Source organism: Dama dama, chromosome X (assembly GCF_033118175.1).
Source record: "Dama dama isolate Ldn47 chromosome X, ASM3311817v1, whole genome shotgun sequence".
Lineage (NCBI taxonomy): Eukaryota > Metazoa > Chordata > Mammalia > Artiodactyla > Cervidae > Dama > Dama dama.
The window spans coordinates 119,354,836-119,373,616 of record NC_083714.1 but is presented as its reverse complement, the minus strand read 5'-3'; positions in this window follow the sequence as shown (position 1 = coordinate 119,373,616).

Here is an 18,781-nt window from a genome sequence, read left to right as displayed (position 1 = left end):
CTTCCTGACCCAGGGATGAGCTCTCATCTATTGTGTCCTCCTGCATTGGCAGCCAGATTCTTTACCACTAGTTCCATTTGGGAAGCCCCCTTTAATACCTAACCCCCAATAAGACTTTGGTGAAAAAAGTTTATGGGGTTATTAAGGTTAAACGAAGTCATAAATGTGGGGTTCTAATCTGATAGGACTGTGGCTTTATAAAAAGAAGATTGCTCTCTCTCTCTCTCTCTCTCAATATCTCACTGTCAATCTCTCTCTCTCCTTCTCTCTGTCTGCTGTGTAAAGACATAGCACGGTGGCAGCCATTTGTAAGCCAGAAAGAGATCTCTCACAAGAACCTGGCCATGCTGGCACCCTAACCTCAGACTGACTCCCAGCCTTCAAAACTGTGAGAAAATGAATTTCTGTTGTTAACGTCATCCAGGCTACAGTATTTTTTGTGGCAGCTTGAAACAACTAATACAGGGCCTGACTAACGATGTGATGAAAGGAACCTTGGAACATTGGAAGGAAGAACAAAAAGAGAAAATACATGGTGAGATAAAATTAAATAGACTTTCCCTTTTCTGTTGAGTTTTCTAAATACAGTTTTGGGTAAAGAAAAATAATAAGGGTCTAATGTGGCACTCACTGTATGTAGAGGAAATATTTGACAATTATAAATAGAAGAGAATAAGTGAGGTATTGTAGCCTTCATTTTTAAAATAACATCTTTATTAAGATATGATTCACATACCATATGTTGTGGAAATATAATTAAAAATAAAATCTGCCAACGCAAAAAACTTCTCCACAAAAGTATAAGAGAGAGAGAACTGTTTTATTATTGGATAAGCATTAAACTAGGATTCTTTTATGTATCCCAGAAGATATGTCCCATTACATATATTTTCTCAAGATAAATGATAACTACTTCACAAGTAAAAGAATACTACACCTCCATTTGTTGTATGATTTATTCTAAGTTCACATTGTTATTAGGGTGGCCACTTGCGTTTATTCATTACTCTTAAATGAAAATAAACTTCTAATATCTTTATAATAAGAGCTAGATCAGTATCTTGGAGCCAGGCACCAGGCAAAGCTAAGCTCTTATATTCCCACAGAAAATAGGAGATATGTGTGCTATCTTCTGTAATGATTAAATTTCAAAACCATGACTGCCAAGTTTTGAGAAAAAAACATTTCAGGGTTAAAGCTAGTGAGAAGTTTATTTAGCTTTTAAAAAGATTTACATATCTAAGTAGCAGAGGAAGAATTCACAAATTTTTATTAAAATAAATGTTCTTTAAAAAAGGGAGGGACTAGAGTTTCTTTTCCTTTTTGTACCAGGAAGAATTGAATTTTGAAGTTTATTTCTCTTACTTTTGTCTTTGCCATACATCTGATTCACCCATTTAAACTGCACAATTTGCCAGGTTTCAATTTGTTAACAGTGATTAAAAAGCACCTCAATCAATTTAGAACATTATCATCTTCTAAGAGAAGCCAGTTCCCCATTAGCAGTTACTCTTCATTTCCCTCTCGCTGACCCTCCCAGACCTAGATGACCACTAATCTACTTTCTGTCTCTGTAGATTTTCATATTTTAGATATTTTATATAAACTAAATCACATCATATGTGATTTTTGCTACTGGTTTATTTCATTTAGGATAATGTTTTCACAGTTCATCTTTTAATTTTTGTATTGAAGTATAGTGGATTTATAATATTGTGTTAGTTTCAAGTGTACAGCAAAGTGATTTGGGGATTTTTTTGATTATTTTCCATTATAGGCTATTACAAGATATTAAACATAGTTCCATGTGCTCTACAGTAAATACTTGTTGTTTATTTTATATATAGTATTATATATCTGTTAATCATTCTCCTAATTTACCTCTCCCTCCCCTTCCCCTTTCGTCACCATAAGCTTGTTTTCTATGTCATATGAGTCTGTTTTTAGTTTTGTAAATAAGTTCATTTGTACTATTTTTTTTAGATTCCACATATATAAGCGATATCATATATTTATTTTTCTGACTTCACTTAGTATGATAATCTCTAGGTCCATCAATGTTACTGCAAATAACATTTATCTCTTTCGTTTATATGGCTGGTTAATATTCCATCATATATATATATATGTAAATATATGTATATATGTGTGTGCTAAGTCACTTCAGCCATGTCCAACTGTTTGTGACCCTGTGGACTATAGCCTGCCAGGCTCCTCTGCTCATGGGATTTTCCAGGTAAGAATACTGGAGTGGGTTGCCATGTCCTCCTCCAGGGGATCATCCTGACCCAGGGATCGAACCCACGTCTCTTGTCTCTTATGTTTCCTGCTTTGGCAGGCAGGCGGTTCTTTACCACTAGTGTCACCTGGGGAGCTATATATATGAAAAAGTACCAGGGATCAAACCCTAGTCTCTAGCATTTCAGATGGTTGTTTACCATCTGAGCCACCAGAGAAGCCATGTGTGCGTGTGTTTGTGTGTGTATCACATCTTCTTTATCCATTCATCAGTTGATAGACACTTAGGTTGCTTCCATGTTCTGGGTATTGTAAACAGTGCTGCTATAAACAACGAGATGCATGTATTGTTTGTCTTTTCTGGATTTACTCTCAAAAGTGGGATTGTTGGATCATGAGTTAACTCTACTTTTAGCTTTTAAGGAACCTCCATACTGCTGTCCACAATGATTTTACCAATTGACATCCCCACCAACAGTGTAGGAGGGTTCCCTTTCCTCCACACCCTCTCCAGCATTTGTTATTTGTAGACATTTTGATGATTACCATTCTGACCAGTGTGATGTGATACCTCATTGTAGTTTGGCATTTCTCTAGTAAGTAGCAGTGTTGAGCATCTTTTCATGTCCCTGCTAGCCATCTGCATGTCTTCTTTGGAGAAATATCTATGTAGGTCTTATGCCCGTTTTTTGATGGTGATGTTTGGGGTTTTTTGATATTGAGTTGTATGAGCTGTTTGTGTATTCTGGAAATTAAACCACTTTTGGTTGCATCCTTTGCAAATATTTTTCCCCAGTCTGTAGGCTATCATTTTGTTTTGCTTATGGTTTCCTTTGTTTTGCAAAAGTTTATAAGTTTGATTAGGTCCTATTTGTTTATTTTTCCTTCTATTTCTTTTGCTTTTAGAGACTGACCAAAGAAAGCATTACTATGATTGATGTCAGAGAATGTTTTGCCTGTGTTCACTTTAAGAGTATTATGGTGTCATGTTATATTGAGGTCCTTAAGCCATTTTGAATTTATTTTTATGTATGGTGTTAGAGAGTATTCTAACTTCATTGATTTACATACAGTTGTCCAGTTTTCCCAAAACCACTTGGTGAAGAGACTCTTTTTTTCTCTAGAGTGTATTCTTGCCTCCTTTGTTAAAGATTAATTTACTGTAGGTGTGTGGGTTTATTTATGGTCTCTCTATTACATTCCATTGACCCACATATTGGTTTTTCTGCCAATATCACTCTATTTTAATTACTGTACCTTTATAGTATTGCCAGACATCTGGAAGGATTACACCTCCAACTTTGTTCTTTTTCCTCAGGATTGCTTTGTTAATTCTGGGTATTTTGTGGTTCCATGTAAATTCTAGGATTATTTGTTCTATTTTTGTGGAAAATTTGTCATGAGTAACTTAATAGGGATTGCAATAAATCTGTAGATTGCTTTAGGTAGCATGACCTTTTTAGCTATATTAATTCTTCCAATTTAAGAGCATGGGAGACTTTCCTGGTGACTCAGTGATAAAGAATCCACCTAACAATGCTGGAGACATGAATTTGATCACTGGTCCAGGAAGATCCCGCATGTCATGGAGCAACAAAGCCCACATGCCATAACTACTGAGCCTGTGCTCTAAAGCTTGGGAGCTGCATCTACTGAGCCCATGTACTGCAACTACTGAAGACTGCACACCCTAGAGCCTGTGCTCCACAACAAGAGAAGCCACCACAATGAAAAGCCATTGCACTGCAACTAGAGAGTAGCCCATCATGTCATTTTTGTATTTTCTTTTGTTGATGTGTTGTATCACATTGATTTATTTACATATCTTGAACAATCCTTTTGATCTTGGGATGAATCCAACTTGATCATAGTGTATGATCCTTTTTATTTGTTGTTGGGTTCTGTAAGTTTCTTTTTTGGTAGGGTCTTTGTCTGGTTTTGTTATTTGGGTGATGGTGACTTCATAGAATGACTTTGGGAGTGTTCATTTCTCTTCAGACTTTTGGAGAAGTTTGAAAAGGACAGGTATAAGTTCTTTGTATGTTTAGTGAAATTCACCAGTGAAGCTACTGAGTACTGGACTTTTGTTTTCAGGGAGATTTATTATTATTATTACAGATTCTGTTTCAGTTCTGGTGTTCACTCTGTCCAAATTATCTGTTTATTCTTGATTCAGTTTTGCAGGTTGTAGGTTTCTAGACACTTGTGTACTTCTTTTATGTTTTCCATTCTGTTGCCATAGAACTGTTCATAATATGTTATGATATTTTTTGTTTCTGTGATATCAGTTGTTATTTCTCCTCTTTAGTTTTTTATCTTGTTCACTTGGGTCCTTTCTCTTTTATTCTTGGTGAGCCTGATCAGGGATTTGTCTATTCTGGTTATCCTTTCAAAACCCCAATTTTGGTTTTATTGATTTTTTCAATTTTTAAAAAAATCTCTATTTTATTTAGTTCCTCTCTAATCATTATTATTTCCTTTCTCCTGCTGACTTTAGGTTTTATTTGTTATTCTTTTCCTAATTCTTTTAGGTGATTTTTTAAGGTTGTTTGTTTGGGATTTATCTTGTTTTTAATGAAGGTTTACATTGCCATGGACTTCACTCTTATGACTGCTTTTGCTACATCCCATAGATTTCTTATGTTTGTGTTTTCATTGTCATTTGTCTCCAGGTTTTTTTTTTCCTCTTTGATTTCATGACTGACTCTCTGGTCTTTAAGTAGCATGTTGTTTAATCTCCATGTAATCGCTTTTTATCCACCTTGTTTTTCTTACTGTGGTTGAGTGCAAGTTTCATGCTTTTATGGTCAGAAAAAGATGCTTGAAATAATGTCTATCCTTTTAAATTTGTTGAGGGTTGTTTTGTGTTCTGTTAATGTTCCATATGCACTTGAAAAATATGTATCTTTTTTTCTTTGTTTTTGGATGTAAATATAGATATCAATTGAGATATAGATATCAATTAAGTCTAACTTTTCTATTTTGTCATTTGGGATCACTGTTGCCTTGTTGATTTTCTGTCTGGAAGATCTGTCCATTGATTTCAATGAAGGGTTAAAGTCGTCTACTGTTATTGTATTCCCATCAGTTTCTCCCCTATGTCTGTTAATATCTGCTTTATGTATAAGGTGCTACTTTATTTGGAGCATATATGTTATTAAGTGTGATATCCGCCTCTAGTATTGATCCTTTTATCACTTTATAGTGTTCTTTTTTGTCTTTCTTTGTGGCCTTTGTTTTAAAGTCCATTTTTGTCTGACATTTTGTAAGCTTTCCTGCTTTCTTGTCATTTCCATTTGCAAGATATACCTTTATCTGTTCCCTTACTTTCAGTTTGTCAGTCCTTCATCTTAAAGTGGGTATTACGCAGACAGCATAATTTGGCTTTTGTTTCATTATCCAATCTGCTACTCCATATTTTCTGATTGGAGCTTGTAGTCCAGTGACATTTAAAGTAATCATGGCTGGTTCCTATCACTGTATGGCAAAAACCACTACAATATTGTAAAGTAATTAGCCTCCAACTAATATTAATAAAGGAAAAAAAAGGAAAAAAAATAAAGTAATTATTGGTAAGTATGTGTTTGTTGCCATTTTAAACCTGTTTTTTCCACTGATTTTCTACTTCTTCTTTATACCTTAGTTCTCTTTGTTTTTCCTGTTGTGGTCTGATGATTTTCTCTTGTGTTTGAGTTCCTTTCATCTTGGATTTTGTGAATCTATTGTAGGTTTTTTATTTGTGGTTACTTTGGTTTTCAAGTATGTTAACCCATAACTATATCTCCATGCTATCAACTGACAGTGATGTGAGGTCAAATGCATTCTAAAAAATGTACATTTTCTTACTGCCCTCCCCACATTATGCAATTTGATGTCCTACTTTACACCTTCATGTTTATCCTTTCACTGTTAATTGCAGTTGTAATTGCTTTCACAGAATTTTTTTGGATTGTGCATACACTGACTTATTAAGTGATCTTTGATCCTTTCATACTGTGATTTTTCCTTTCCTGTAGATTCTTGTTTCTTTTCTATTTAGAAAAAACCTTTCACTATTTCTTTAGGATAGGTTTAGTATTGCTGTATTCTTTTAGTTTTTGCTTGTCTGAGAAATTCTTTATTTCTCTTATTCTAAATTATAATCTTGCTAGATAGAGTGTCCTAGGTTGCAGTTTTTTTTTTCCTTTAACGACTTTGAATATATCTTGTCACTCCCTTCTGACCTCCCTTCTGAGCTGATGGATATTCCCTTGTAACTTACTCTGTTTTTCTCTTACTGCCTTTAGAATTCTCTCTTTGTCTTTAACTTTTGACATTTTAATTATGTTATGTCTCTGTGTAGGTCCGTTTGAGTTCATCCTGTTTGGGACCCTTTGTGCTCCCTTACCTGGATATTTATTTCCTTCTTTATGTTTGGGAAGTTTTCAGTCATAATTTCTTCCAATTTATTTTCAATCCCCTTTTCTCTATCTTCTTCTGGAATCTCTATTATGTGTAGATTGGTGTGCTTTACAATGGTAAAGAATCTGCCTGCAATGCAGGAAACCTATGTTCATTAGATCCTTGGGTCAGGGAAAATCCCCAAAAAGGGAATGGCAACCCACTCCAGTATGCTTGCCTGGAAAATCCCATGGACAGAGGAGCCTGGTGGGCTACAGTCCATGGATTTGCAAAGAGTCAGACACAACCGAATGACTAACACACATTTACATATTATTCCATGGGTCTCATATATTGCCTTCATACTTTTTCTTTTTTCATTTGTCTGTCTGCTATTCTGAATGGGTGATTTCTGTGATTCTATCTTCCAGATTACTTATTCATTCTTCTGCATTATTTAGTTTGCTATTTGTTGCTTTTGCTCAGTTTTCATCCTGGCAAATGAGTCGTCTAATTTTGATTGGCTTCTCTTTATAGATTCTAGTTCCTTGTTACAATGACCTGCATTTCTCTTGATACTCGTTATTTCCTTCAGCATTCTTAACACCTCCTTTTTGAACTCAAGATCTGGTAGAATGGAAAGATCTCTTACATTGCTTGTTCTTTCAGAGGATTTCTTCTGTTCTTTTAATTGTGAGTAGTTCCTCTACTTTTCCACTTTGCTCATATTCCTCTGACTCTATGAAAGTGAAAGTTTCAGTTGTGTCCGACTCTTTGCGACCCCTTGGACTATAGAGTCCATGGAATTCTCCAGGCCAGAATACTGGAGTGGATAGCCTTTTCCTTCTCCAGGGGATCTTCCCAACCCAGGAATCCAACCAGGGTCTCCTACATTGTAGTTGGACTCTATGGATTTAGGAAAAGCTGTTATTTACTGTAGTCTTGAAGGGCTGCTTTTATATGAGGTTGGCCCTGTATAGATTGTGTGAGTCCCATACTTTTGGTGCAAAGGCCTTTGGGGGATGGATGCTTGCCAGGCCCTTTCCTTAGGGTGTCCTTGCCTCTTTCCCCTTGATAGGGATATGTTTGCTGTTATGGTGACTAGAGCCTTCCCTGGATGTTGAGTGAGGACTACTCTTTCCTCTGTGGTTGTCACAGCAGTTTCAGAGGCAGAGTCTGTTCCCCATTTGTTGAAGTAGAAGACCCCAGATCCAGTTCCACGCTGCAGTGAGAGGTAAGCAGGACTGGAGTGCTCCTTCTCGGAAATGAGCTGTTGCATGCTTTTCCCCAGGAACTTCCCACCAAGATGTGTGACTCTGATATGCCACCTGCTACATGGTGTTCATGCCCACAAAATCACTGTTTCTGGTGCTAGTCTCAGGGGCTGCCTCATCTGTAGGGGTGCTGGTAACTGGCTTGATCATCCCTTACAAAGCCACTGGGGTGAAAACCTGGTAAAGGTGTGCTTCAGTGCCCACTCTGGGAGTGCCATTAATCAGCTCATATTTCACCTTTTGTATGTGTGTGTGACACACACACACGCAATGGAATACTGCTCAGCCACAGAAAAGATGAAATCTTTCCATTTGCAACGACATGGATGGACCTTGAGTGTAATATTATAGAAGAAATAAGTCAGAGAAAGATAAATACCATCAGTTCAGTTCAGTCACTCAGTCATGTCTGACACTGTGTGACCACATGGACTGCAGCACGCCAGGATTCCCTGTCCATCACCAACTCCCAGAGCCTACTCATGTCCATTGCATCAGTGATGTCATCCAACCATCTCATCCTCTGCCGTCCCCTTCTCCTTCCACCATCAATCTTTCCCAGCATCAGGGTCTTTTCCAATTAGTCAGTTATTCGCATAAGGTGGCCAAAGTGTTGGAGTTTCAGCTTCAACATCAGTCCTTCCAATGAATATTCAGGACTGATTTCCTTTAGGACGGATTGGTTGGATCTCCTTGCTGTCCAAGGGCCTCTCAAGAGTCTTCTCCTAACACCATAGTTCAAAAGCATTAATTCCTCAGCACTCAGCTTTCTTTATAGTCCAACTCTCACATCTGTACACAACTACTTGGAAAAACTATAGCTTTGACTAGATGGACCTTTGTTGGTAAAGTAATGTCTCTGCTTTTTAATATGCTATCTAGGTTGATGGGCTTCCCTGGTGGCTCAGAGGGTAAAGAGTCTGCCTGCAATGTGGGAGATCCAGGTTCGACCCCTGGGTTGGGAAGTTCCTCTGGAGAAGGAAATGGCCACCCATTCCAGTATTCTTGCCTGGAGAATCCCCATGGACAGAGGAGCCTGGTGGGCTACAGTCCATAGGGTTGCAAAGAGTTGGACATGACTGAGCGACTTCACTTTCTAGGTTGATCATAGCTTTTCTTCCAAGAAGCAAGTGTCTTTTAATTTCATGGCTGCAATCATCATCTGCAGTGATGTTGGAACCCAAAAAATAAAGTCTCTCACTGTTTCCACTGTTTTCACATCTATTTGCCATGAAGTGATGGGACCAGATGCCATGATCTTAGTTTTCTGAATGCTGAGTTTTAAGCCAACTTTTTCACTCTCCTCTTTCACTTTCATCAAGAGGTTCTTTAGTTCTTCTTCACTTTCTGCCATAAGGGTGGTGTCATCTGCATATCTGAGGTTATTGATATTTCTCCTGGCAATCTTGATTCCAGCTTGTGCTTCCTCCAGCCCAGCATTTCGCATGATTTACTCTGCATATACATTAAATAAGCAGGGTGACAATATACAGCCTTGAAGTACTCCTTTCCCAATTTGGAACCAGTTTGTTGTTCCATGTCCAGTTTTAACTGTTGCTTCCTGACCTGCCTACAGATTTCTTAGGAGGCAGGAATACCATATGATTTCATTAATATGTAGAATATAAAAAAAACAAGAAAAAATACAAAATAAATGAACAAACCAAACTAAACCAAACATGTAGATACAGATAGCAGAGTACTGGTTTTGAGAGGGGAGCAGGTAGAGGGAAGCACAAAATGGGTAAAGTGGATCACTTATATGGTAACAGATGGAAACAAAATTTCTAATGGTGAGCATTCTTTAGGGTACACAGAAGTAGAAATATAATGTTGGTCACATGAAATTAATATAATATAAATGAATGCTACCTCAGTGAGAAATAAATTTTAAAATACACTCAGTAAAGTATGAATAGAAGGTAACTCTCTCAATCTGTTAAAGCGCGTGTATGAAGAACCCATAGCTAACATCATAGATAAACAAGCAAACATTTGTGATCTCATTAAGGCAAAACTATTTTAGAAGTGAGACAAAAAGCACAAGCAATCACAGAGAAGATAAGTGAATTATACTTTTTTATATTAAACATTTTGCTGTTCAGTGTACTGTATTAACAAAATGAAATGCTAACCCACAAAATAGGAGAAGATGTTTACATTTTATATATGTTTTCAATGTGCAGCTTAAGGTTTTTCATCAAATTTGTTGTTTTTATGTGTTCTAATATTTCTTCTCTGCTTGTTCCTCTACATCTTTTAATTCTGATACTTCTATTATGCATAAGCTGGTATGATTAATAGTGCCCCAAATTTGCTGAATTTCTATTCATTTTACTTCCTTTTTCTCTCTCTGTCCTTTGAAGAGGTTGATAATTTCTATCAAAGGTTAGAGTCACTGACTTTTTCTTTTGCCAGTTCAAATTGACTGTTATGATCCTAGTGAATTTTTCATTTCAGTTTTTTATTTACAACACATAAAATTGCAGTTGATTTTTTAAAAATAATCTTTATCTTTTATTGATATTCTCTATTTGATGAGGTGTTGTCATCCAAACTTCCTTTAGCTCTTTACCTGCGATTTCCTTTAATCCTTTGAATGTATTTATAATGGCTGCTTTGAAGTCACTGTCTATTCACTTCATCATCTGATCCCTGTCATATGAACTTTTTTTGCTGCTTTTCCCCCTTACCTATGGCTTACATTTTCATGTTACTTTGCATGCTATGTCATTTTTGGAAAACAGGACATATTAAATATTGTAGAAAATTTGAATATTCATCCCCTCCCTGGATCTTGTTAATTTCATTTTTTTAAAGTGACATCTATTTCCCCTATGTTGTGGAGTTTCTAATGTTGTTCCTTAGAGGGTTCATCCTTGGGCATGTCCAAGCCATCTGAACATGACAGTGTTTTTTTGTAGGGCTTTCTTAGACTATCTCTTTCTTGCTCACTATATTAATTTGTCCTATCACACTCAACTGTTAGACTCTACTAACTGTCAGTTGATTGTTCTACAAGAGTTAATTTTATGTATCAGCTTGACTAGGTCATAGGATACCCAGATATTTTGGTCAAACAATATCATGGGTGTTTCTATAAGGATTTTTTTTTTAAATAAGATTAACATTTAAATTGATACACTGAGTAAAGTAAGTGGCCTTCCCTAATGTGAGTGGACCTCACCCAATCAGTTGAAGATCTGAATAGAACTAAAAGGCTGATTCTCCCTCAAGTTAAAGAGAATTCTTTCTGGCTGACTGTAGCCGAACTAGGATATCAGCTTTTTCCAAACTTTGAACTTGAACTAAAATATCAGCACTTCCTGGATCTCAAGCTTGCTGTGTTTGAACTGGAACTACACCATCAGCTCTCCAACTTGCCAATTTAACCTTGCAGTTCTTGGGACTTGTCAGCCTGCATAATAGTGTGAGCTAATTTTTCATAATAAATATCTTTTATATATATATATACACTCTATGGTTTTGTTTCTCTGAAGATCCCTGACCAACACTTCCACTATTATTTTCAACAATGCCTGGGGCATAAAATGTTAAATAATTCAATACAATTGAAATTGAGTCCCTTTGCAAAGCTAGTTTTTGTGGTCAATTGTTAAAAATTTTATTGACTCCAAGAAGACTTTCCTTAGGATTTTTTTCCCCCTGAGTTTTACCGATAGATTTCTTGGCCTACAGTTAATTTTGTTGCCCTCATAGAGTGATCAGCAGAAGATCAAAATAGACTTTTCTCCAAAGAAGATACAAATGGTTAAAAAGCATGTGAAAAGATGCAACATCACATTATTAGAGAAATGTGAATCAAAACTACAATGATATATTACCTCATACTGGTCGGAATGGCCATCATGAAAAATTCTATAAACAATAAATGTTGGAGAGGTTGTGGAGATAAGGGAACCCTCTTACACTGTTGATGGGAATGTAAATTGATACAGCCACTATGGAGAACAGTATGGAGGTTCCTTAAAAAACTAAAAATATAACTACCATATGATCCAGAAATCCCACTCCTGGACATATACTCAAAGAAAGCCATAATTCAAGAAGATACATGTACCCAAATGTTCACTGCAGCACTATTTACAATAGCCAGGATATGGAAGCAACCTAAATGTCTAGCAACAGAGGAATGGATAAAGAAGATGTGGTACTTATGTACAATGGAATATTACCCAGCCATCAAAAGTAATAAAAGTGTGTCATTTGCAGAGATGTGGCTGAACCTAAAGACTGTCATACAGAGTGAAGTAAGTCAGAAAGAGAAAAACAAATATATATTAATGCATATATCCAGAATCTAGAAGAATGGTATAGATGATCTTATTTGCAAAGCAGAAATAGAGACACTGATGTAGAGAACAAATATATGAATAACATGGGGGAAAAGAGAGTGGGATGAAGTAGGAGATTGGGATTGACATATATCCACTACTATGTATAATATAGATAACTAATTAGAACCTACTGTGTGGCACAGGGAACTCTAGTCAGTGCTCTGTGGTGACCTAAAAGGAAAGGAAATACAAAAAAGAGGGGATATATGTATATATGGTTGATTCACTTTGCTATACAATAGAAACTGACACAGCAAACAGCTATGTTCCAATTAATAAAATAAAAAAATAAATAAAATATATTAGTTGATCATTTTTTGTATTCCATTGTTTCTCATGAGAACGAAAACCATTCATGTCATTATTTTTTTGTGTATACTACTCCAACTTACTCTGGCTGCTTTCATAACTTTTTCTTTACATTTGGTCTTCTGTAGTTTGGTGATGAAGTGTCTATTTATTGAATCATATTTCTTATCCTGTTTGTATTTTGCTGAGCTTTATGGATCTGTAAGTTCATATTTCCACTATATTTGGGGAATTTGTATCTGTTACATCATCAAACACCTACTCTGCCCATTTTCTCTCCCTCTTTTCTGATAAAGACTCATATATACATATATATGTATATGTATATATGTTATACCACTTAAAATATCCCCATGTTTTATTAAAGTTCATTCTTTCCTCAACATTTAAAAAAATATATTGGATAATTTCCATTTATATGTATAAAAGTACACTGATACCCTCTTCTTCTACTCCATCCAACTCATCCAGGATAAGTTTATTTATAGATACTAGAATTTTCAGTTTTATACTTCCCATTTAGGCCATTTTTTAGTTTCCATGTCTATATTTCTTCATCTGAACATTCAAAATGATCTTATTTTAAAAAATCTGTGTACATATTTATAATAGCTATTTTAAGTGTGATCATTTAAATTCCCGCCTCATCTCGAATTTTATTTTGACTATTATTTTGTAAATGTGTCACTTTTTCACACACCTATTAATTTTGTATAGTATTCTGCATATTTTAGAGTTTGTATGTTGAGAGTATGAATTTGGATTTCTTCCTTAAGAGACTACTGGGATTTATTCTGGCAATCAGTTAATATACTTGCAGATCAGTATGGAAAAGTTTTTTTGAGGATTCATTTTAATCTTTATTAGAGGAGGTCTAGTGAATCTGCTTCTCTAGGGTTTTAGCAATCCAATTCCTAAAGTGTTTTCTAGGACGATCATCGAATGCTACCAGTATCACTGAGGTCTCTAAAATCAAGCATGACAGAACTTCTTTGCCTTCCAGCACAGAGTGATTTAGGGAATAGCACTGCACTCCTTATTGCAAAATTCAGGCTTAAATTGAAGTAGGGAAAACCACTAGGCCTTTCATGTATGACCTAAATCAAATGCCTTATGATTATATGTGGAGGTGACAAATAGATCCAAGGGATGAGATCTGGTAGACAGAGTGCCTGAAGAATTATGGATGGAGATTCATAACACTGGACAGGAAGGAGTGATTAAAACCATCCCCAAGAAAAAGCAATGGAAGAAGGCAAAATGGTTCTCTGAGGAGACTTTACAAATAGCTGAGGAAAGAAGTGAAGCAAAAGGCAAGGGAAAAGGGAAAGATATACCCATCTGAATGCAGAGTTCTAGAGAATACCAAGGAGAGATAAGAAAGCTTTCTTAAGTGAACAATGCAAAGAAATAAAGGAAAACAATAGAATAGGAAAGATCCAGATAACTACGATGATGTGGTCACTCATCTAGAGCCAGAAATCCTGGAGTGTGAAATCGAATGTGTCTTAGGAAGCATTATTACAAACAAAACTAGTGGAGGTGATGGAATTCTAGACGATCTATTTCAAATCCTAAAAGATGATGCTGTTAAAGTGCTGTATTTAATATGTCAACAAATTTGGAAAACAGCAGTGTCCACAGGACTGGAAAAGGTCAATTTTCATTCCAATCCTTAAGAAGGGAAATGCCAAAGATTGTTCAAACTACTCTACAACTGCAGTCATTTCACATGCTAGGAATGTTATGCTCAAAATCCTCCAGGCTAGGCTTCAGCAATGCATGAACCAAGAACTTCCAGATGTACAATCTGGATTTAGAAAAGGCAGAGGAACCAGAGATCAAACTGCCAACATTCACTGGATCATAGAAAAAGCAAGGGAATTCAAGAAAAACATCTACTTCTTCTTCATTGACTACTCAAAAGCCTCTGACTGTGTGGATCACAACAAACTGTGGACAATTCTTAAAGAGATGGGGATATCAGATCACCTTACCTGTCTCCTGAAAAACTTGTAATCAAGACAAGAATTTACAGTTAGAACCAGACATGAAACAATTGACTGGTTCAACTCTGAGAAAGGAGTTAATCAAATTTGTATATTGTCACCCTGCTTATTTAACTTATATGCGGAGTACATCACAGGAAATTCCAGGCCAGATGAAGCACAAGCTGGAATCAAGATTGCCAGGAGAAATATCAATAACCTCAGATATGCAAATGAAACCACTCTAATGGCAGAAAGTGAAGAGGAACTAAAGAGCCTCTTGATGAGGGTGAAGGAGAAGAGTGAAAAAAGCTGGCTTAAAACTCAACACTCAAAAAACTAAGATCATGGTATCTGGTTCCATCACTTCATGGCAAATGGGGGAAAAACTGGAAACTGACAGACTTTATTTGCTTGGACTCCAAAATCACTGCAGCAATGAAATCAAAAGATGCTTGCTCCTTAGAAGGAAAGCTATGACAAACCTAAACAGAGTGTTAACAAGCAGAGACATCACTTTGCTGACAAAGGTCCATATAGTCAAAGCTATGGTTTTCCAGTAGTCATGCATGGATGTGAGAGTTGGACCATAAAGAAGGCTGAGTGCCAAAGAATTTATGCTTTCAAATAGTGGTCCTGGAGAAGACTCTTGAGAGTCCCTTGGACAGCAAGGAGATCAAATCAGGAAACCTTAAAGGAAATCAGTCCTGAATATTCATTGGAAGGACTGATGTTAAAGCTGAAGCTCCAATACTTTGGCCACCTGATGTGAAGAGTCAGCTCGTTGGAAAAGACCCTAATGCTGGGACAGATTGAGGGCAAGAGAAGCAGTTAACATAGCATAAGATGGTTTGATGGCATCATTGACATAATGGACATGATTTTGAGCAAACTCCAGGAGATAGTGAAAGATAGGGAAGCCTGGCGTGCTACAGGCCATGGAGTAGTCACTGAACAACAAATTTACGTTTTCTGTAAATTTCAGTAATTAAGGACATCTTTCTTTTTTTATTATTTGAAACAATGAAACCAAATGCAGCAAAGCTAAAAAAAAATTGTAAATTTTTTTTGAATCTTAAATAAGTTGATAGATGTTCCATATTTTTTTAAGTTGACACCTTATTGGGGGATTTTAGGTTAATTACACTTGATTAACATATGTTTAATATAAAGAAATAACTTTTTGGAAATAATAGTGAAATTCACTCTTATGCTTTCATCATTTTCACTATTATGACTAATCTTTTGAGGAAAAAATAAATTAGTAGAATAGATTGATTAAATAGCTTCATATATATTCCTCTCTCTTTGGAAACCCAAGCTCACATTTATAGCATTAGAAAGTGCTTTCATCTTCTCAGTCCAAAGGGGATTTACAAATTACAAATGAAATAGCTTAATGTCTGCTGAAGGACAGCTATCTCAAAAATGTAAAATGTTCAGCAGAGTGGCAAGAAAGTTTTATATGAGGATGCATATAAATTGAAATTGAAATTATAGTAAAATACTAAATTTTGAGTAATATATGTTTAATTCTTTAAATAGGTTGTCTTCATGATGGAGTTGGATGTTTATCAGAAATTATGATCACTCTCATATTGTGTTGGAGGATTTAGTTTTGTATAGAAGTGCCTGAACTACTATTATGACAAAAATTTATAAAAGCAAATATTATATATTTCTCACCCAGATCATAAACAGAGTACTATTTTTAAAAATCCTCAATAATAAGTACTTTAAATGGTAGAAATATGTTTAGATCTATGAACTCTATAGGAACCTAGCCTGCTGGGATTACACACATGCATTGTCTTTCTGTTTGTTTGTTTTTTTTTACCAAGATATAGGATTAGAAGCCAAGAAAGTTAATTTCAGAAATATTAACTTACCAAGATTTTAGATTGCCCAGCATTTAATAGAATAATGATACATTTTCATTGTATAGATCAGTGCATACAGAAAACTTCAGAGGAAAGGAGAATGAGTCAAACACATTTCAGCGTCTCTCTGAACTAGGAAGACCTGATATCCAAATGACTACACATACCCAAGGCTAGCTTATCACTTCTCCCTCTCCTATACCACATATAAGGCTGATGATTGGCACAGAAATTATCTACTGGAACTTTTTTGAAAATCCCCTCCTTTCATTCTCATCAGAGAAATTGTACACCTGTCATTTGTATGTTAAAATATCATCCTCAAGCTTCCTGATAAAATGGAGCCTGAATCAGGAGGCAATTTTGATTTGCTTTAATATCAGCAAATTTTTCTGGTTCAGACGGTAAAGAATCCGCCTGCAGTGCAGGAGATCTGGGTTCGATCCCTGGAGAAGGAAATGGCAACCCACTCCTGTGTTCTTGCCTGGAGGATTCCATGAACAGAGGAGCCAGGCAGGTTACAGGCCATATGGTCACAAGTTAGACACAACTGAGCGACACACACACACACAGTTTTCCTTTGGACTGATCCTCATTACGTGTTTCTGATGACTTTCACTTGTCAATCTGCTTTAGTATATGCTACAAGTGTGGGTTATGAAATTACCTATTATCTTGGTTGCCTTAGTATACTAAAAACATGCCACACTCTTTCCAGGGTCCTAGAAGACCATGCAAAGCCAATGGCTTGTCTGCGTCTAAGTGTTAACACAACAGAATTCACCACTACTCTATGCATCCTTGCCAAGATTTGTGCGGAACTACCTGACCCCAGGTGGCTCTAGTGGTAAAGAATCTGCCTGCCAATGGAGTAGACATAAGAGACACAGGTTCGATAACTGGGTTGGGAAGATCTCCTGGAAGAGGAAATGGCAACCCACCTCAGTATTCTTGCCTGTAGAATCCCATGGACAGAGGAACCCTGTGGGCTGTGGTTCATATAGGGTCACAGAGTTGGACACGACTGAAGTGACTTAGCACTCAGCACCTGATCCAGTACCTATCCTATTTTACAGAATAGGTCTAACTGAGGATGGGCCTGTCTCATTTTGCTACGGGACATAATGCCTAATTTTGGCAGAGTGAAAGAATGGTGATATTAAATTATGAAACTATTATCTAACTCATGACCGTCCTAAAAACTATAAAATGCAAACATTCTAGAAAAGACTTCCCTTTCTTTGTACTTCCTCATTAAACTTTAAAAATTGCTTCCCACAGAATTCTATCTCAGTTATAGTCAACAGCTCCTAGAAATGGACATTTTGTATCACTGAAATAAATAAATATACAAATGAATGGATAAATAAATAGTTTAGGCTTATGTCATAATATAACATGAAGTACTTAATAATTTAGAACTTATATTTGCTGGACCTTCAGATTAATATTTCTACCTTCCATGTGACCCAAAGTTCGACTAGCACCTTTGTTATCAATGACAGAGATAGTCTCATAGTTTTCAATAGTTTTGTCAGTATTTACGCACCTTGGCTTTTCCACAGTGATTACTACTTTAAGTGATATTTCATTCCATTTGGAGTTTATTAAATTAGCTTTACACAATGGTCTACGAAATTACATTCAACATCTCTACTCAAGTCTTTAATTTCTCTCTCAGTTCTGTATGTCCTTTTTGAGGTTCAGTTATATACTTTGAAAATCAAAAGCACATAACTACAGTTGCCAAATATTATTTCAATATATATAATTCAGTTCTTCTCCCTAATTTAATTATTCCTGCTTAGTCTGCTGATAAGGTCAAAACCATTTATACAGTTCTGATTAACTATTTATATATCTATATGTAGCAATTATATGTTGCATACATCATTTATTATATATCATGTATAATTATTCATGTGTACATATATACAATCAACTCTCATTATTCATAGATTCATATTTGCAAATTTATGCACTCACTAAAATTTATGTGTAAACCCAAAATCAATACCTGCAGGGATTTCACGATCATCTGTGGACATGTTTAGAGCAGTAAAAAAAAAAAAAAAGAAAAAAATTGAATCAACCAAAGTGCACATTCCCAGCCAAGATCTAACAAGACCCACACTCTGCCTGCTTATTTCAGCTTTAATACTGTAAACAGGTGTCCTCTTTGTGATGTATTTAGAATCACCTCTTTCTTATTTTGTGCTTTTTACTTTCTGGTTGGTTGTCTTATTGTTTAAAATGGCCCCCAAGCCTAGTGGTGAAGTGCTTTGTAATGTTATTAAGAGCAAGAGGCTGTGATGTTCCTTGTGGATAAAATATGTATGTGAAATAATGTTTGT